Raw genomic sequence first — 19,363 nt, 5'->3', positions numbered from 1 at the left:
ATGGTGAGGCCAATCTATTAAACAGGTTAGATGTCTCCTGCATTTAGCAAGTTAGAACTTATCCGCTGGGGTGGTCCATAACATGTGGTCTAAATAGTTAGACTTGAGACCCCATCTCTCTCTCTCTCTCTCTTCCATGTTGCTCACACCATTTTCCCTCCTAATCTCTCTCCCAAGTCCCATCTCTACTTCCCTTCTTCATGGGAGCTTCCCATGAGGTGGAGTTCAATCTACCATCGAGATGACTTCTCTGATCAAACTTGAGTTGGGCTCAAGTTAACCCTCAATCCAACCTGACACACCAACTTCCACCACCACCAACCCAGCAACACCAACTTTTCTCTATCTAATCAAGGTAGCAAGCTTATAATAACTGGGCCCCACTTCTTTTGCATTATAATAAATGTTCGTCATGTGGACCACACCATGTGAGATCTTGCCTCAATTTCTAAAATCACATGTTGAGGCCACCTGGGTTTTGTTTTGGCCTCACTTTTTTTTTTTTTAATCCCATTCATCATTATAGGGATCATCTTCTGAATGGATTAGCTAGATGACATATACAAAACACCAAAGGCCACACATAAAATATGAAAGGTTGAATTACAGATCGGATGTCATTAAAATATCATAGTGGGCCACAAATCAATTACATTTGAAACATTTTTTTCAATTAGGTTACCACAAGAGTCACTTCCCTACCTTATGATAAAGATAAGATTTTTAGGGTAAGTTTGAATACCACCAAATAAGTTACTTTTTCTACATACGGCAATAGATAAAGAAACCTATTGGAGATAAGTTTGTTTGTTTTATGATCAATTATTAAGTAACTTTTTATTTAAAGTAACTTAATCACTTCAATTTAATAAGTAGAAATCAAGATAAGCTATTTAAGACATAAGTAACTTAAGTAACTTAATGATCCAAATGTCCCTTTAGGGACTTCAAATTAATTATCATCCGCAACCCTACAAGATACATAGATGAGACCCATTCAAGGGTCCCAACAAAAGAATGGGTACCTCCAGCCATCCAAACCAGGACCATCCGACCATCCATGTCAAGTAGTCCAGGTTGTGGCCCATCAAACATGTGAAATGGATCAGTGGTCCTGTTGTAAGCTTGGATTAATAATAATAATATTTAGACTTTTGGCTCTTGATGGATTTGGTGGCCCCAATTAGTCTTACACATACCTTTATCTAGATTTTGTGCGATCATCACTTTCAACCTTTACCATATAGAATTCTTTGTCATCATAGGTAGGGTTATGAATGGGCTGGGTTCGAGCAGTATAAAGTTAAATTTTTGAATAAACCTGACCCGAAAAATTCAAAATGCAAGCCAAAGCAACCCAATTATCATACATCCCATGTATAGAACAACACTAGGTATTGATACCGTGCATGAACAATATAACGGTAAAAATTAGTCAATGATCCAAACTCATTAAATCAAATTCCGTTATTAATAGCATTTGACTAGCTTTAACTATTGATAACGAGACATTGATGGTAAGATGCATGATTTAAACGGTTTAAATCTCCATAGATGTGGCTAACCATGCATAAACACCATTTAAAAGTAGGGGATATGATGTAACTAAAATTATAGAGCATCTATAAATTTTACTTTGTTTTGAATATGATTAAAATTAAAACATTTATAAATATTTTTAAAAAGATTACTGAAATTATATTAATAAAAGGAATTATAGTTTTTATAACAATAACAATAACCTTTGACAGATGACAAAGACTAAAAACTGTTGGGACAATTCCTTCATCTTAAGCTCAATTGATATTAATAGGGTCGACAGGTTGGATCCTTACTCTTGCTCCGGTGGTAGATTCTCAGGAGTTTCAACACCCGGTCAAGGGTTTGAGTATACATAGATGGTGAAATCCCACTACAACGTGAGTGTGTGGGGGTGTTTCAACACTAAAGGTTATGGGTTTGAGTACCCATTGTGGTTTGTGCGGTCACATGTTGTATAATATATTTTTTATTGGTCACACCGGGCATTCATAATGGTTACATTCATAATGGTTACACTAATTCATCATTGCATGATTCGTGACATTGGCACATATTACATACAATATGCATAGATTTATCTTACTCGAGTTTTTTAGGGTACAGCATATCATCAATAGGAGTCCCAATTGTTATGGTCATCACAACAGTGAATAAAAAGAAACATCACAATGTAATTATTTTTTCTTCTTCTAATAAAATCATAGATGACTGTCATGTTAACAATATCATCTTAGGCTTGAAATTAGGCCTAATAACTTGAACCAAAAAATGCCATGTGTGACTAGAATAATCACTGATTACATTACACTTGAACAATTAAAGTTTTGATTCTCATCAGTTAAATCTCATCATTTGATTCACATCTGTTAAATCTCATCAGTTTGCTCCAATATCTCAATTATATTTGTGAAAAGTTGCTAAAACAAACACCAAAAATAAATAAATAAAAGCTGAAACTTTAAGCTAAGTAAAAAAAATCTGATAAATACATCAAAATAACTAACATACTCACTAAAATTATACCATTATTGAGAATAAAAACCTATGGCTGGACAATGAGCTCCTTTGTAAGTGGCTTTTAAGTTTACATCAATATGTAAAGTTAGTATCTTTGTAACAAAGTTTGTATTTTATATTCACCAATTATAATTTTGTGAATTATTCACGTAATAGTTACAAAGCCAAAATAAGAAGAAATGTTGTGTTACTACTCTCGTAAAACTAATTCACAAAGAGTTTTTTATAGACAAAAGATCAAACTAAAATACACAATATATGCATGCCCCACCTGACATGTCTTCATACAAACACACACAAAGTGACTGATCATTGAAAAATAATATCATCGCCTTGTGAACAAGGATTGACACCACTTTATTTGCAGCGTCGAGTATAAGAATGGGTATGCAGAATTCACACCGTGCATCCGCTGCACCTCTTCATCTTCACCGTACATCCCAAGAATCATCATGATCCAAAATTCAGGTGGGACACACCACAGCGAGCAATGTACAATCCCACCTAAAATGTATTTATTATTCACATGGTGTGGCCCATCTGAGTTTGGGAATGGCCTCAGTTTCAGTGGGCACCTTTATCCTGGTGGGGTGAACCTGATGACTGATCTGGTGGTATATACAACAACAGTGGACCCCACATTCCATCGCGAAGTTTCTACGGTGGAGACCCCCTGATTTTACGTCCCCATTGTTCCTTTTGGTATGACCCACCTGAGTTACAGATCAGGCTGGACTGTGGCATATAGGAATGACATGTAGGGGCACATCCAATAGACGGCTTAAACAACACTCACAAATCACAGTGGACCCCACACAGCTTGAATGCAGGATAATTAACATGCGAATGTGATCAATATTCCTTGTAAAGAAATTATCAAAAATACAAAAAATCAACCATCCACATTCAAAGAAAGATGAAGGTTGTTTGGCTACTCTTGCACCATGGGCCATCAACATAGGGGGGCTACTGGATAGACGGTCAGGGTAATCAGGTGATTACTGAGAAATTGAAAACTTGGCATAAAGTAAGTCGATCTAAACTGTCCAAATTATGAGTATATGACGCAAGGAAGGCTGCGAGGTTAAGCACCGTTTTCTTAATGGAACGACTCTTCTAAGTCCACAAAACTTCTCTGGACTCCTCACATATACTTCTTGAATTCTCGAGAAAAAAGCAAGCAAAATAGAAATAAAATTTATAAAATTCATAGATTGTTTAATGAATTATTAATATGTAGAAAAATAAAAACTAAAATTCGTAATTATCAAAAATAACAAATTTCTAACTCTAATAAAAATTCTAATTCTACTAAAACTCTTCTAAATTCTAATTTCTAAAAAAAAAAATTTCAAATAAACTTTGCTAGAAGAATTCTAACATAATTACAAGTTATTTAAAGAAGAAAATATTTTTAAAAAAATTAAATTACTAAAAATATTTTTTTATTTCTTAAAAATTCATTTTTGAGTTGAAAGGGCACATTTTCTGACAAAAAGGACAGATGCAGTTCATGTAAGATGGCCCATTTTAGTAAAGATTGATTGGTTATGCACCTTGTAATGAAACCCGGATCAAAAGTTACATCAATTTACTGCCCACCTTCTTTTAGCCCAACCATGCTAGTGACGGATCCGTGACACGTTCTACGTCGATGTTAGTTTGGACGTAAATGTTAACCAAAAATACTTTTATTTGATTATTAAACTATTGGATCACAGCACATTTATTGGACGGTTAAAATTGAAAAATATCCAATGGTCTGATTGGAAAACAAGTGTCCACTAATCAGAGGTTAGGATGGTTCGACCAATCTGATTTTTAGAATGTAACTAAGCGAGATCCACATCAGGGTGGGCCCCACCAGATGAACCATCGGCACTATTGAAAGATGGGAACGTTGGGCGAAATGATTGCTTGAATTGAAAACGAGTATAAGCTGAGCTGTTGCCTAATATCTCAAATTCAAAAGGTGCTTACATTAGATGGGGTCCGTTCATTAAGTGGGTCCCACAGTTGAGTGGTTGATGAGAGAATCATAACGGTTTTTGAAATCCTCATTTTCACCCTCCATTCACTGGACAATGAGATCTTGATCGGATGGTGATAACTTCAAAAACAAAAAGCACCCAATCATTTCCCTTGCCGATACATACTTGCGTATCGGGTCCCAACATCACGGCCGTCCGATTAAATGATATTACAAGGATGAGGTTGGCTCAAGGGTCTATAGCTGGTTGTACTTCCTGCAGCAGCTGTGGTCACTGGCAACATGTAAGGTATCCGGTCCTAAGAACCCAGGCCCGAGTTGACCGGGTCTGGGTCTCGTTTCCTTACGCCGGACCTGGATCTGTGTCAGGGTATCCATCGGGTCTTGAACTAACCTGATATTTGGGCAGTTGATCTAGACGGCGTGGCCCATATCATGGACACATCGGACCTTGGTATATTCGCATGAGCAGGGACGTAGATTTTGAATCAATGCTGATGGTATTTTGATAAGTTGGAGGTTGAAGCTGCTTAAGAAACCGATGGTTAAGATTTTCTCCACGATAAGCCCATTGACGGCCCAAATTTACTAGCTGGATCTCTCCATGTGAGTGGGTCAAGGTATTCAAAATCGGTTATGTAATGGCCGCAATGGCCGTTACATAACAATAACGGTCATAACCATTACACATTGTGGGTCGAAATGGTCTAAACAGAAAAACGGCCTCATAACAGTCCGTAACGGCAATGGCCCGGTAACGGTCGTAACAGCCGATATGGGGGCCGTTACGGCCATTACGGCCCGCATCATAACGGTAATAGTGATAGCCGTTACGGGCACCGTTATCGTTTTGGAACACCTTGATCACAAGGTGTGACTAACCTCACCTTATCTTTCCACGGGGTGTTTGGATAGCAAGTTACTTTAGCTTATCTTGGTTTTTATTTATTTAGCCCATAGGTATGTTTGGTAAACAACATGCTTATCAACTAAGAAGTAGGTCTAGTTTCCGATATTACACAAGTACATATCCCTTAAGCTTGCTTTGTCCACCCTTAACATCCACCATATATGGGCCTAACTTTTGTAGTTTCCTTCCTCAAAAAGAACCTACCTTTGATTTATAATGGTTGAGGCATTATTTGGTAGAATGTTGATTCCTGAATAATTTTGTTGTAAAAATCCTCTCTCTCTCTCTCTCTCTCTCTCTCTCACCATTTTCTATCCCAATCTCTCCCTCCCAGCTTCCTCTCTCCATCCATATATGCAGTGCATGTGCCATACCCCTTTGGTAATTATATATGGAAAATACTAATGGAATAAGAGGTCTAGGGCACAAAGGCCACAAGGCCTTTAATTAGGGTGAGTATCCAATACCTTAGTTTGAGTTCGGATTAGAGAGCTTAGGTTAGATTGTTGGCCACAAGGGCTTTGGATTAGGGTTGAGTATCCAATACCTTAGTTTCGTTCGGGTTCAGATTGGAGAGCTCGGTTAGATCTTGAATCCAATGGAGCCTCAAGAGGACTTCTTTCAAACTTGTGTTAGGCTCAAGTTAACCCTCAATCCAACCTGACAGACCCAAGTTACACCACCACAAACACAATAACACAACTTTTCTCTATTATAACAATTTGGCCCCATTTCTTTTTCATTATAATTAATGTTCATCATGTGAATCCCCTCTTATCCTCTGTATCCCAAAACATAGGTTGATGGGAAACTCAAGTGGGCCACACCATGTAAGATCTTGCCTCAAACTTCTAAAATTACATGTTGAGGCCCGGTTGGGTTTTGGAATGGCCTGATTTTTTTTGGTTGTCCCTTTCATCCTTATAGGTTCTATCTTCTGAATGGATTAGATGACATATACAAAACACTTAGGGCAGCACATAAAATATGAAAGGTAGATGGACAGATTGGATGTCATTAAAATATCAATGGACCCACCAATCAATTTGCACATTAGTCTTATATTAGAAACATTTGTTTTTTTATCAGATTATCACAAGAGTCACAACCTTACCATATGATAAATATAAGATTTTAGGGATTTAAAATTATATCCACAACCATACAAGATCCATAGATGAGACCCATTCAAGGGTCCTAACGAAAGAATGGGCAGCTCCAGCCATCCAAACTAGGACCCATCTGACCATCCGTATCAAATATCTGAACCATATCAATAGTCTGTGCTGGCCCATCAACCTTGTGAAATAGATCAATGGTCATGTTGTAAGCTTGGATTAATAATAATAATATTTGGACTTTTGGCTCTTTAAGATTTTGTGGCCTCAAGCAACTAAAGATAGATTTGGTGGGATCATCATTTTATGCCTCTTCCATGTAGAATTGTTCATTTCATAAGTGAATTTGGATATTCTGCTTGACACAAACAGGAAATTTTTATTTGTTGCAAGCTAATTGGGCCACATAATCATACACTGCATTCAATGCAGTAGTGTTGACAATGTCAATAATGACATGGACCAATCACAATGCAAATAAATAGGAATTTTCTATTTATGACAAGCAGATTATCCAGATTCTTCATAGGTAAGGTTGTGAATGGACTCTGTTCAAGCCACCTAAAGTTAAAATTTTGAGTAAACCCAACCCAAACAATTCAAAATGCAGGACAATGCCAATTCAGGCCCACCTGGTTAAGAGCCCTCAATTCAACAGTGGGCCCACGTAGCTGAACTTTATGTAACTACCTAATCCATTCGGACATATATCATCGATCATTCCCCTCTCGGGTTAGCCAGGTGGTCCCCACATGAAAGATAAAGTTAACATGATTGATTGGTCACAGTTCGAATAAAACTATTACTAAAAAAGAAAAAATACCATTGCAGTAGATATGCCAAAACCGATTTTCAATTAAGGTTATCGATGGCGTCGGATGGATCCAACCTAATTATAAAACATCTTGTGTATATGTTAGCTGCTAGCAGCACTAGATGTTGATACCATGTTGAATGGTAAATATTTGTCAATGGTTAAAATTCATTAAGCCAAATCCCTTGATTAAGTGCATTCAACCAGTTTAAACTTTTGATAATGATACATCGACAGTATCCATGGTTTAAATAGTTTAAATCATGCCATAACTGTGGCTAACCATGCATAAACACTATTTTAACTTAGGGATATGTTGTAATTAAAATTATAGAGTATCAACACAATTTTACGTTGTTTTGAAAATGATTAAAATTTTAACATGTATTATTAGTTTTGAATAAATAACTGATATTTTATTAATAAAAGTAAACAAAATTTTCATTACAAGAAAAACAATCTTAAACCCACATCTTCCTACTTTTAAGCTCAACAAGTATTAGGAATGTCACTGGGCCAGTTACTACCGGGCCAAGTTCTATAAACGCCTTGCCCATGTTATTCGACATAAGTATAAAACCCTACGCGGTGACATGGCAAAATATTCTAGCCCAATCCTAAGGGTTGATCTAGCAGAAGCATATAGAGAGAAAAATGGAGGGAATGAGTGAAGTAGTAACATTGGTAAATAAGCATTTTTACTACATATTTCACATTGTCACTTAGAAGCCCAATTTATTATAAATGTTAGAAATCCAGCATAATTGAGAAATATGACTGAATTTAAAATTAAGCAGAGCCCTTGGGCATTATACTTTAACCATTTCCAAAAAAAAAAAAAATGTGATAATGCATGTTATACAATGTTACCCGAATTTACTCCAGTAAAGCTGATCACATCTTGTATAATATATTTTACATTCGAGACACGAGACATTTATAATATATTTCTTGGATTAACTATGTCAATTCATCATCATCTTATTGCAATCTTGATTTTTCACCGCATTAACACATATTACATCTAAGAAGATAAGATTTATCATAAGTTTTTTAGGCTCAGCATAATATCACAAAATTGAAAATTAAACTTTTATGTTAAATCAAGTTTTTTATATGAAAAATACTTCATGATATACAACACAATAATTTTAGAAAGATTGATACATGGCCATTCATCCGCAAGTATGGGATCTCAAGATGTTGTAAGTCATCCTGCATAATAAATGGGATGAAGTCGTTCAAATGGGCAATTTTCCAATAAATTAATTCAAAGCCTTCTTCTTGTGGGTTCTCTTAGGGAATAACACGTTATCTGTGTTAAGTAACATCACTTGTTGCATTACATCTGTATGAAGGTGTCAGTTTTATCTATTTAATTAATTTCATTAGTTTACTCCCATATCTCAATTTTATTTGCAATAAGTTGCTAGAACACACAAAAATAAAATAAAATAAAATAAAAGCTGAGACTTTAAACTAATTAAAAAACAAACAAACAAACTAGTGAATACATCATAATAATTAACAATCACTAAAATTGTACCAATTTTGAAAGAGAAAAACCTATGACTAGACAACGAACTCCTTCATGAGACGATTTTAAGTTTAATCAATATGCAAAGTTGGCATTTGAAGTTTGAATTTAATAATAATAAGTTTGTGAATAAGTCACATGATAGTTACAAAACCAACATAAGAAGCAATGTTTTGTTACCATCTCTTGTGAAACTAATTCACAAAGAGCCTTTTATAGACAATAAATCAAGATAAAATACACAATATATGCATGTCCAACCTAACATTTCTTCATACAATTACACACAAAGTAACTGATCATTGAAAAATAATATCAAACCATTGATGATTTGCCCAAGTCCCATTCACTTAGCTGAGACCAATCGAAGATGGGCTAGTCCAATTGGCTAATTTGGCGCCACAGGCTAGGATCGAGATTAACCGACTCAACCGAGTCTTGACTCGACTTTGGACAAAACGAGTTGATCTGAGTTACCTGAGTTTTAAAAAAATGATGTTAATGGTTTTTTTTTTATTTCTTTTGTGCCCTACTGCGTGATGATCCAGACAGTTAATCTATGAGATCTCATATTGGATGGACCCCATGGGAAAATCCCACTAATTAGTGATTTCACTTACCACTCAAAGTTGTGTTAGAAGCAAATAGAACAGAAAAAATAGTTTCTAACTCACCTTTGTATGGTTGGTGATGATCTCTGGTTCAATGAGGTTTTTCCCATGTAGCTTGTACAATGGGATCCTCTAGATCAATGGTCTGGATCATCACGTGGTGGGGTGAAAGCATCAGATGGCTCGGCTGCCATAGAGGTGGGCCTATGGTCTGGATCATCACTTTTTCATGTCATATTACCATGCTGATGGTTAGATCCATCTATTCCATGCACACCACTTAAATTTCAGAGTCAGTTATAAGGATGGGTATCATAATCCACACAGTGCATTTGCTGTGCCTATTCATTTTCACCGTACATCCCAAGAACCATTTCGATCCAAAACTTCGGGGGGGCACACCACAGGGAGCAATGCACAATCACACCTAAAATGTATGTATATATTCACATGGTGTGGCCCACCTGAGTTTTGGAATAGCCTCGGTTTCGGTGGGCTCCTTTATCCTGGTGAGATGAACCTGATGAACAGGTTGATGGTATATAAAACAGTAGTGGACCCCACAGAGCTTGAATGTAGGATAATTGCCATGAGAATGTAATCATTCCTTGTAAAGAAATTATGAAAACGCAAAGATCAACCATTCACGTTCAAATAATGATCAAGGTTGTTTGACTACTCTTGCACTATGACCATCAACATAGGGGGCCCAGTGGATAGACGGTCAGGATAAGTGGGTCATGGCACTACTACACATCGATCAAAATTTACTCTTATTTGGTTATTGAACTATTAGATAATAGGACATTTATTCGACAGTTTTATATCCAATGGTCTGATTTTCAAAAACAAGTGTCCACTAATGATCAAAGGTTAGGATGGTTCAATCAATCTGATTTTTAGAATATAACTAAGCGAGATCCACATTAGGGTAGGGCCCATGATGGTGGTATCTATTTGCTAATCTGATCAACTACCTAGTAAGTTAGAGGCTACTATTGGTTAAGCCATTTTTTTTTCACACACCAGATGGGTACTCGAACCTATGACCTTAATGTTGAAATTTACTTAATTCATCACTACTTAAATAATATATGAGTAAAATTTTCTATACTTCTTGTCAATACGCCTACATTTTTTCTCTCTACTTATAGTCATTTCTCTTTCTTTCCTTGGGTATTGCTCATGCCATTTCTTCCTTATCTCTCTCCCTAAACATATCTCTCCTTTCCTCTCTCCCCACCAATGCTACATGTGCCATACCCGCTAATAATTATATATGGAAAACACTCATGAGGTAACGGATCTAGGGTTCGGAGGCCATGAGGATCTGATTTAGGATTGAGTATCCAATACCTTAGTTTGGCTTCAGATCGAAGAGCTGAGGTTAGATCTCAAGTTAAATTGAGCCTCGAGATGGTTTCTCTCAAAGATGTGTAGGGCTGATGTTGACCCTCAATCCATCATGACATACCCAAGTTGTACCTCCACAAACTCAATAACACAACTTTTCTCTATCGAAAGGGGTTCAATGTCATCGACCATCGATTGATGACATCGAAGTGCTATCAAGAAAATACATGTTTAGTCATTGGAACATTTTGGTGTTTAGTTCGATGACATCGAGGAGGTTCGATACCATCGAAGGTTGTGCGGGATTTGTTTCATATTTTGATTGTGATTCACTTGAAATCTCTCTCTCTCTCTCTCTCTCTCTCTCTCTCTCTCTCTCTCTCTCTCTCTCTGTGTGTAGGTGTAATCAGGAATATGGGGTAATCAACAGCTTTTTAATTCATTCCTAGGGTTTCAAGGTCGTAGCTTTGGTGATTCAAAGCTTGTTCGAATCAAGTATTCTCTATCTATTGTAATTTTCCAGTGAGAATTTTTTTCACGTTAAATTCAGAGTGTTTGTAATTGGGCTTGCATGTTGCGATTGGAATACTTTGCTTGATTCATCTACGTGTGCTTCTGCGTTCTCCCAACAAAGTGCACTTGCAAATCCTAATGGGCTAGGCTACGCCAAACTCAGCTAGGATTATGTACTATTTTAAAGGGTCCAAACCCGGTCGAATTGACAAGCATGACTTAATTTAAGCCTGAGCCCAGCACTCGGACCTGATATTTCAGTCCAAGAGTGGCCTAAGGTGGGCTGGCTTAAAAGCCTGGAGTTAAGCTTGGCTTATTAACAACCCAAACTGATATCCTTGCTTTTGCAAATCATGTATGTTTGTCATACACTGCTTCGCTGATTTACTCCATTAAAGTTAATTAAAGTGATGGATGTACTTGTATAAATACTATATTTGACATATAAGACATTTATATCAGATTCATCGAATGAAATATGCCAAGTCATTATCACCCGATGGACAATCATGATTCCCTGGTTGTATCATCACATATAATATGTACACATTTATCTTACTAGAGTTTTATAGGCTCACCATGCTGGTACAGAACTGTAAATCAAATTTTATATTAAATTAAGCTTTCTACATTAAGAAATAATGATATATGAAAAATGAGAGATATATTTTATTCTTAATAACTTAAAAGCAAAACATGTCATCTGCATGCATAAATAATATATTATGATGGGAATTTTACCCAAAAAAATTACATTCAGTACATTTTCAAGAAGTTTTAAAAAGCTACCTATTTTGATTGAGTGAGCCCCACCATGATATCTATGTAAAATCCACCTTGACTTTCGAGTTAAAAGGACAAAATATAGTTTGGCTGAATAAATTATTTCATTACTCTTTGTGATACACACACACACACACACAAACACACACACACACACACACACACACACATGTTTACAGATTTTTCAGAATCAATCAAATATTATCCTAACTAAATATAGTTACAGATAAGCATGGAAGAGATTTGTTGTTAGCTGGACTGATTTGTTGTGCTAGATTGATTTGCTGTGCTGGACGGAATCTTGGATGGTGTATTCTCTCTATACCCCCGCAAGATGGTGCTCCCATTGGAGACACCAATCTTAGATCGAAGAAGAGATAACCGTTGGCAAGACAGTGGTTTAGTGAGAGCATCGGCAAGCTGATCAACGGTGGCAACATGAACAACATGAAGGACGCCTTGAGATACTTTGTCACGAACAAAGTGAAAGTTGATAGTAATAAGTTTCATGCGAGAGTGAAAAATAGGGTTTGTACACACATAATTTGCCCCCACGTTATCACAATAGATGACTGGTGGTTGAGAGACTGGAACTTTGAGTTCATGTAGTAGCGATTGAATCCAAGTGAGTTCAGCAGCAGTGGAGGCTATGGCACGATACTCGGCTTCGGTGGAGGAGCGAGCAACTGAACGTTGTTTGCGGGAGCTCCAAGAGATGGCATTGCCACCAAGATAAACAATATATGCAGTGGTGGATGTGTGATCATCAATATTGCTAGCCCAGTTAGCATCTGAGTAAGCATAGAGAGAGTTGGGCATGTTCCGCCGAAGGAATAAACCATGAAAAATAGTACCTTTGAAATAGCGCGGTAAGGGCTTGGCTGCTATCCAATGTAAATCTGTGGGATTATGCATAAATTGAGAGAGTTTGTTGACGGCAAAGCATATGTCCGGACGAGTGAGAGTGAGATATTGTAATGCCCCTATGACACTGCGATATTGGGTAGCATCGGCTGGAGGAGAGCCATCACGAAGTGTAAGTGAACCAGTGGTCGGAAGAGGTGTGCTAACGTCCTTGGCTCCATCCATATGAGTCCGAACAAGAAGATCACGGATGTATTTGTGTTGACTAAGGAAAAGACTATCGGTAGTGTGAGTAACCTCAATCCCGAGAAAGTAGTGAAGTGGCCCCAAATCTTTGACAGAGAACCGCTGGGAGAGAGCATCAATGAAGCTAGAAACAAGGCTTGCATTATTATCTGTAACTAGTAGATCATCAACGTATACAAGAAAATATATGATAGCACCGTTGCAGGTATAAATGAAGAGTGAGGTATCTGATTTAGCATTGGTAAATCCAAAGAAGAGCAAAAAGGAACTAAGCTCTTGGTACCAAGCGCGTGGGGCTTACTTAAGGCCATAGATTGAGCGCCGAAGCTTACAAACATGGGAGGGAAGTGTCGGATCAGTGAACCCCAGTGGTTAAGACATATAAACCTCCTCGGAGAGTGAGCCATGAAGGAATGCATTATTTACATCAAGTTGATGTATTTTCCAACTGTGGTGAAGGGCAAGGCTAAGTACAATCCGAATAGTAGTGGGTTTTACAACCGGACTGAAAGTCTCAGTGTAGTCAATGCCCGGACGTTGGTGGAAGCCTTTGGCGACGAGGCGAGCTTTGTAGTGATTAATGGAACCATCTGGGTGGTGTTTGATACGAAACACCCATTTACAACCAATAAGATTTTGAGAGGAGTGAGAGGGAACAAGATCCCACGTGCCGTTGCGGAGCAGGGCATTAAATTCGTCGGATATGGCACGTCGCTAATGGGGTGCACGAAGAGCCTGTGTGACACAAGTAGGCTCAAGTGATTCTGGCAGGCTATGCTTGGTGGTGACATTAAGGAACTTGGGATTATGTTTGAAAATATTGTGTTAGGCACGAGTAGTCATGGAATGAGTGCGAGGTGGGGAGAGATAGGGCTCAACCACGGGTTAAGATACGGATCGAAATAGGGTAGGCTCAGATTCAGGGTGGTTGAGAGGGGTTGGGTTAGGTGAATCAAGAGGCATTGAGGGTGATGTAGGAGCAACACATGGAGGAGATAAGTCCACAGCACTAATAAGTGGAGGTGTGGGGTATGAAGGCATAAAGGTATTAGGGATAGGCAGCCCATGAGTTGAGGAACCTTGCAAGACGGGTACACAGATAATAGGTGTTGATGTCGTATCATGATGAGGAAGCCAAGTAGTGGATGGAGTTGATGAAGATGGATCAGAGGAAGAAAAGGAAGGATATGGAAAAACATATTCATAAAAAATAACATGACGTGAGATAAATAGGCGGTTGGTAGAAGGATTAAAACATTTATATGCACTTTGAGTGAGAGAATACCCAAGGAACACACATGGGCGAGAACGAGGGTCAAGTTTATGGCGAGAGTAGGGGCAGAGCCATGGATAACATAGACAACCAAACACACGCAACTTGCAATAATTGGGGGTGTCACCAAAGAGAGCAGTGAATGGGGAGTTATTATCAAAAATAGGTGTGGGAAGGCGATTTATTAGGTAGGCTGCAGCTTGAAAAGTATAAGACCAAAATGAAAGTGGTAGGGAGGAAATGAAGTAGAGAGAGTCCAGTTTCAACAAGATGGCGGTGTCGATGCTCAGTAGGGCCATTGTGTTGAGGCGTGTGGGGTGGAGTAGTTAAGTGCGTGATGCCATAACTAGAGAGAAGAGAGCCAAGTTTTTTATACTCACCCCCGCCATCGGAGTAAATGGAGACAATTTTAGTTTTAAAATAATTTTCAATTGTAGCTTTAAATGTTGGAAAAAGAGAATAAACATCCGATTTATTTTTGAGAGGATACAGCCATACATATTTGGTAAAATGATCAACAAAAATAATATAATATTTAAAATTATTCATTGATTCAACCGGAGTCGGCCCCCATACATCAGTGTAAATGAGATCAAGCAGACCATGACTTTTAAGAGAAGATGCATGAAATGGAAGTTTATGGCTCTTAGAACATTGACAAGAGGAACACAAGATAGAGATAGTAGACGAAAATGACAAGGGTAAAAAAAACTGCTTGACAAGATATTGAAGGGTGCGAGATGACGGATGACCAAGTCGTTTGTGCCAGTCTTGCATGGGAACCTTGACATCAATCATGGCAAAGGGCTGAGTAGCAAAAATGTGCACACTCATAGGCCATTCATATACATTATTTTTATTCAGGCCGCGGATGAGAATCTCCCCCGTGCGCAGGTCCTTGACAAAAAAATTAGAGGGAAAAAACTTAATAGACGTAAAATTAGTTTTACAAAATTGAGAGACAGAGATAAGATTTTTTTTTTTGCATGGAAGGAACACACAAGGTATTGGATAAAGTAAAAGATTTGGAAGGACTAGAGAGAGATGTAGATCCATAGTGAGTAATACGTAAACCTGAGCCATCACCAATAACAATATTGTCGAGTCCATCATAGGGGGAGTGAAGGGATATATTTTGCAAGTCAGAGGTGACATGGTTTGTTGCAGCAGAGTCGACAAGCCAACGTTAAGAAGTAGAAAATCCTGTGGCTGTGTAGTTGGCTGTTGGTTCCGGATGGGAGAAATGACGAGCCTGAGGGCATCGTTTCGCAGTGTGGCCCTGTTGATCACATAGTTGACAAAACCCTGCAGGGAACCGAAATTGTTGGGATCGACCACAAGTACCACCACGATTGGTGGGAAAATGACAAGGAGAATTGTTGCTTGTACGGTGAGTTGCATTGGCGGAAAGCACTGGGGATTCACTGCGGGCTTCTTGTCGTTTAAGATAGGCTTCATAATCAGCAAGTTTATCATGTAGATCTTTAAAGGAGATGAGATTTTTTCGAGCACGAATGCCGGCAATGATTTCTTTGAATTCGTCACCAACTCCATTGAGGATGTGAATAACAAGATTCAAGTAGAGGAATATTGAAAGCTAACTCATCAGAGATGGCCTTGAGGGTTTGTAGGTATTCAGTAATAGACTTACCATTACGGGGTCGAGTGAGTCGTTCCTTGAGACTCATAACACGTGAGCGAGAGCGATTCGCATAGAAGCCTTTGAGTTTGTCCCACGCTTCTTTGGAGGATTTGCTAGATGCAATGAGGGTCGCAATTGAGTCGACTGAGATACGGATAGCATGTAACAGAAGTTGATCTTAGTGCTTCCAAATAATTGATGTGATTGAGTTGTCAGAAGGACATGGTTTTAAGACATCTATGTAGCTGATTAGGTCATAACTAATCAAGAGAGAATTAAATTGGGCACGCCATGTTGGATTGTTTAAGGGCGTGAGTTTGAGAGGGAGTTGTGCATTAGCAATGGCGATCAACGATGCGTTTGAATCAAAGGAAGCTACAGCGAATGTAACCATGAGAGTTGTGGTGATTGATTCTTGTGCAACCATTAATGAAGGATCAAGGTTTCTCGTTGGAGATGAAGGCTCTGATACCATAAAAGGACAAAATATTGTTTAGCTGAATAAATTATTTCATTACTCTTTGTAATATATATATATACACACATGTTTACAGATTTTTCATAATCAATCAAATATTATCCTAACTAAATATAGTTACATATAAGCATGCAAGAGATTTTACAAAATCAATCAAATATTATCCTAACTAAATATAGTTACAGATAAGCATGAAAGAGATTTGTTGCTAGCTGGACTGATTTGTTGTGCTAGACTGATTTGCTGTGCTGGACGGAATCTTGGATGGTGTATTCTCTACATGGGTGACAATCACTCCATTTGATAGAGTTGGAATGCATGATTGGAAACAGTTCATAAAAATGATCATCCTTCAAATTCTTTTCCTTAGTATGGCCCACCGGAATCACGAATGGTCCTGATTTTTAGGGCATATAGTAAATTTTGGTATTTGATATTTCATTTAATATTTAAACGTAAAAAAATCAAGGGTAGACTTATATCTCCCAACTATTTGGTATTTCTTACATAAATCACAAATCAGTTTGATTTTTTTTTGTTTTGAGATTAAAATAGGATTATGTAAAGTGTATTTAATATACACATCCTGGTATACCTGCTAAAAATCTAATTAGGGGTCACCCTCCCTCTCCAACTCTGTATGTAGAGATTATTTAGAATAAAAAATAAAAAACTGAAATGTTACAATACACCCCTCTTGATTTCGAGGGGCACACATACACTCTAACCATTAGATATATAATTTAATGTTAGGCCCAGAGATTAAAAAAAAAATCAAGATTAATTGTGATTCTGATGTGATGCAAACAGTTTGAAAGAATATGTCAACCCTTGATTTTTACAAGGCCTAATATGATAATTATATGAAATCAAATCCAACCATTAGATTACATCGAAAAAGTTAGTTATGTGGCAAAAAATCATCCCTATTCCTAATTCACACGAGTTACACAAGAAACAGTTTGGAAAGCAATCATTAACTTGTATACGGTTTCCAATTATGTGTTTCATAGATGAAACTTATTTTTGTGTGATAAATTGAATTTTAACATAAACATCACGGTGAGACACACCCGAGCCACCTTATTTGATCCATCTCAATATAAATTCCAGTAATTTTTTTATACAGAAAATTTTTATTATGATTTACTTAAGAAATATCTGATAATGCGTGGATAGAAACTTCAAACATGGGATTGAACTTGCATGAAAGTTTCGGTCTGTCTGCTTATTTAATTCCATCAGTTTACTCCAATATCTCAATTATCTTCGAGGGGATTGAGTTGCTAGAAGACAAAAAAGAATATTAAAAAATTAAAAAATTAAAAATAAACAATAAAATAAAATAAAATCTAAAACTTTAAGCTAAATAAAAAAAGGCTGGTAAATGCATCGCAGAATTAACAACAACTAAATGTACCAACCAAAAAAAAAAAAAAAAAAAACTATGGCTAGAATATGAACTCATTATGAGATGATTTGAAGTTTACGTCCATATATAAAGGTGGAATCTATGTAACACAGTTTGGATTTTGGATTTAATAATAATAGATTTGTGAATTAATCACATAATAGTTACAAAGCCAAAATACATCAAGCTAAAATACACAACATATGCATGTCCCACCTAACACTTCTTCATAGAAACATACAAATATTGTTGTGGCCTTGTGACCAAGAATTGATGATTCGCGCAAGTCCCATTCGACTTAGCCGAGAAGAGTCTGAACTGAATACCGACTTAACTGAATCTGAACTGAATGAGTTGATCCAGACAGTTCATCCCACTGTGGATAGACCCCATGAGAAAAGTCCCACTCATCACTGATTTAACCTATCACTCAAAACAGAAAATTAGTTTCTAACTCACCTTTGTATGGTTGGTGATGAGATCTCTAGTTCAATGAGGTTTTTGCCATGTAGATTGTATGCAATGGGATCCTCTAGATCAATGGTCTGGATCATCACGTGGTTGGGCAAGAGCGGTGGAAAGCCTGGAAGCGAGCCTAGGGTCCTTACGTTGAGATGCTTCCAAAAATACTGAAGGTGGGACATTCCGCAGGGAGCAATGTACAATCACACCTAAAAATGTATGTATTCACATGGTGTGGCCCACTTGAGTCCTTGAATGGCCTCATTTCGTCCGTGTGATGACTAGGTTGATGGTATATACAACAACAGTGGACCCCACATTCCATCTCAAAGCTTCCCCCTCTGCCACGTCCTCATTATATTCCCTTTGGGGTGGCCCACCTGAGTAACGGATCAGGCTCATGTAGGAATAATATGTGGGGGCACATCAAATAGATGGGTTAAGCAACACTCACAAATCACAGTGGACCCCACACAGGTTGAATGTAAGACAATTAACATGAGAATGTGGTCATTCCATGTAAAGAAATTACGAAAACACAAAAATCAACCATCCACATTCAAAGAATGATGAAGGTTGTTTGGCTACTCTTGCAATATGGGCCATCAACATAAGGAGGCCACTGGATAGACGGTCAGGGTAATTGGGTCATGGTACTACCGTGCATCAACATTTGAATTCCCAATGGACAACGCACAGATTGATTACTGAGAAATTGAAAAGTAGGCATCCAGGTAAGGTAACAGTATAGATGTATTATGCAAATCAAGGGATGAAACTGTTTTCTTTTTTCATGGCC

Source organism: Magnolia sinica, chromosome 19, assembly GCF_029962835.1.
Source record: "Magnolia sinica isolate HGM2019 chromosome 19, MsV1, whole genome shotgun sequence".
In the NCBI taxonomy this organism is placed as follows: Eukaryota; Viridiplantae; Streptophyta; class Magnoliopsida; order Magnoliales; family Magnoliaceae; genus Magnolia; species Magnolia sinica.
Note: the sequence above shows the minus strand (reverse complement) of the source record.